The sequence below is a fragment of the Lycorma delicatula genome, chromosome 3, assembly GCF_047948215.1.
Source record: "Lycorma delicatula isolate Av1 chromosome 3, ASM4794821v1, whole genome shotgun sequence".
NCBI classification, from domain to species: domain Eukaryota; kingdom Metazoa; phylum Arthropoda; class Insecta; order Hemiptera; family Fulgoridae; genus Lycorma; species Lycorma delicatula.
This window is the reverse complement of record NC_134457.1, coordinates 12,110,077-12,112,386: the sequence shown is the minus strand read 5'-3', so window position 1 is coordinate 12,112,386 and position 2,310 is coordinate 12,110,077.

Sequence of the window (2,310 nt, the reverse complement as noted above, 5' to 3'; positions counted from 1 at the left end):
ACCTGTACTTTATACTGGAAGGCAGACATCCATATATGATTCCCTGAATGTGACTGGCTATTTATCTTCATGTAGTTACATATAAATTCCAAGAGATGGCAAGAGATGTTCTTTCAATCATTTTGAGGTGGGAATTCCTGATACAATGTAATTTGAAACCATTTTACTTGAGTTATCAAATGAATTCAGTGACCATGAGTTCTTAACAAGACGCATTTATTATTTTTTTCATGTTTTTCACTCATTTTTAAGTAATTTGTTTACAAACTGTTCCTTCCAAAACTTCATTTTTGGCTTGCTTCATTTGAATTTAAAAAAAATTTTCAAGACAAAAATTCCGAAGGAAATGAATAAAAATATTTATATTATAATAACACCATATTATACTATTCCCTGCCTAGGTGCAGTACGTCTTAAAATTGCTATTATTATATTTCCATCAATGTTACTACTGTTACTATTACTATTCAGTGTCTTTTACATGAAAAGAATTCAGTGTAAAACATAACCAAAATCATCAGCTATACCTATATCACTTATAGTTTGCACCTATCACCTATAGTTTGCAAATTCTAGTGTGCTCATTGAGACTTGTGCAGTTTTCATGTAAGCTTTTTCTCGCCAGATAATTGAACAGTGTTCCTGAACCAGATTAATGGCAGAATTCAGCAAAAACACAAGGTATATTTTGTTTTTATGCATGAGTGCATCTTTTAAGATATTTTTAATAGTTTTTGCATGAACTTTTTTTTTCTTGAAAATGTCTTCTGCCCACAGCCATAAAACATCACCGCCCGTGAAGGGTTAAGATTCTTGAACAGTTAAGTATATGTGTGAAGTATTGTTTCAGATTGGGCAATTTATTTACAGAAATTCTGAAAAAGTTGCAAAAAGGCTTACAGAGAAGATTGAACTGTACAGTATCAATATTTCAAATATGTCCAAGTCATTATAATGCGAAGATGATATTAATTGCTTTTTTTCATTGGAATGGTGCCATTCATTATTAGTAATAATTTTGTGCATGTCTCGCATCAACTTAACAACAATAAATTATTTGATTTGGAAGTAATGCAGTATTTGAGGGAAGCAGTGAGAAAATAGAGATCTGAAGAGTGTGTAAACAAAACATAGATGTTCTACCATATCAGTATACTTGTGCGTCTGCTGCTCCTTATTTGACAGTTTTAGCCTTGTTGAGTTTGTGCACAATACAAATATTATACTCCAATCCTAGTATTTTCCTAGTTTCACACTTGCAGATCTTTTTCTGTTTACTAAGGTGACAGCTGTGCGCTGAATGGATATTGTTTCCACAAGATAGAAGAAATTTGTTACAGGACCCGATAAAAGAAATTTACTATTCAATGTAATTTCCTATTGAAATTATCATTTACAAACAGTGAAAAATGCTAGGGAAGCTGTGTTAAGGTTGAACATTACTTTGTTGGGATAAATTTTGATAATTGTTTATTAAGTAAATAAAATATCTGAAAAAGTTTGGTTTTCTTTCTGTTAGAAAAAATTATAAAATTTGTTACTCAGTAATGATAAGTGTTAAAACAATTGTATACAGAATAAAAATCTATAATCGTGTTAATACAAAATTGTATTGACTTAAATTCACTCTAGTAAGTTTGTTAACAACCACAGTAAGGTATTACTTCAGAGGATGAATGAGGATGATATGTATGAATGATGTAGTCATGTACAGTCTCAGGTCACTCCTGAGAACTGTGGTTAATTGAAACCCAACCAACAAGGAACACTGGTATCCACGATCTAGTATTCAGATCTGTATAAAAACTGTTTTAAGTGGGATATGAACCTTAGAACTCTCGACTTTGAAATTAGTTAATTTGCAGTGGCGATAACAGATAAACCTATTAATATCTAAGTAACTCTGCCATACAATGCTTTACTCTTATTAATGATTATGCTGTGTTTTTATAATGACTTATTTTTCATTTCAGATTACAACTGTTTGTTTATGGGCACCTGATAAACAGACAAATTTTCAAAATAGATTTGCAATATAGCATTTCAATTTACAGCTTAAGGTTCAGAACTTCTGAAACTTCATTTACTCATCTGAACAGAAAAAAATACTTTTATTTTAGGATATTAGTTAATAGTTAAATAACTATCTTTGAACTTTTTTTCTTGAAAGAATGTTTTGATCTAAAAGTTAAATCACTTACGATTTCACTGATTCTATAAAAAAAATTTCCTGCCTCTTAAGTGAATTTGTTTTATTTTGGAGCTGGTTTATTGATTGTATTTTTTTTTTTTTTTTAGTGATACTATTAA